The sequence below is a fragment of the Cryptotermes secundus genome, unplaced genomic scaffold, assembly GCF_002891405.2.
Source record: "Cryptotermes secundus unplaced genomic scaffold, Csec_1.0 scaffold77, whole genome shotgun sequence".
Taxonomy (NCBI): domain Eukaryota; kingdom Metazoa; phylum Arthropoda; class Insecta; order Blattodea; family Kalotermitidae; genus Cryptotermes; species Cryptotermes secundus.
In genome coordinates this window covers 529,182-530,030 of record NW_019739940.1, presented here as the reverse complement: position 1 = coordinate 530,030, position 849 = coordinate 529,182, and positions in this window count along the sequence as shown.

The following is an 849-nucleotide window of genomic DNA, read 5'->3' as shown; positions in this document are numbered from 1 at the left end:
CGATAATATCGCGTTCCTCGGAGTACCGCGCCAGTGTGCGGACCTGCATTTACCGCAATGTAATTGGATATCGTCCCGTACCGTACCGAGCTGAGTATCGCGTCTGTGTGTGGGAGCCTTAAGTGTTGTAATCTGTTTTAAGGTAGCAGAGCAGCACCGCATACCTCGATGGGTCGATAAATACCACAGATGATTCAGTTACAATAGCCAGCCTTATGCCCTGAAGATGGTGGCGACACATTGCACCGAATCAGCTGTAAACATTTACCAGAAGAGAATACCGGCGAGTGATATTCATGTGTTGTGATGAATTATAGAACGATGCGTAACCGCTTCATGGACACTACCGAGTATACTCGTTGCTTCAGACAGCCTCATGCCTGTGGCCATCTGAATTACAGTGCTGAATTACTCACTATAAAGAGCGCCTTCATAATTTGTTTTCTTTGCCAAATATTATTAAGCTCGTCAAATCACGAAAGATGGAATGGGAGAGGCGTGTAGAACGCATGGGAAGAAGATAATTGCATAGAAAATGATGGTTGTAAAGGTTTTTTTTAATTCACATAGTGGGGGGGGGGAGTCCAGTTGGGTCCACTCGGCACTGCGGCCACTGATTGGCCTACTGTAGCCAACCTCGGGTGATTATGATGATGGAGAATTTAGTGGAATGAAGATTGGCAGGGGAAACCGAAGTACTCGGAGAAAACCTACCCCAGCGCCACTTTGTCCACCACAAATCCCACTTGACCAGACCCGGGATTGAACCCGGGCTTCTTATATAAATAACTTTTGATACAAAGTATAAAAAATAATTGAAATTCACAAGTTAACTTACGTGAATAAATG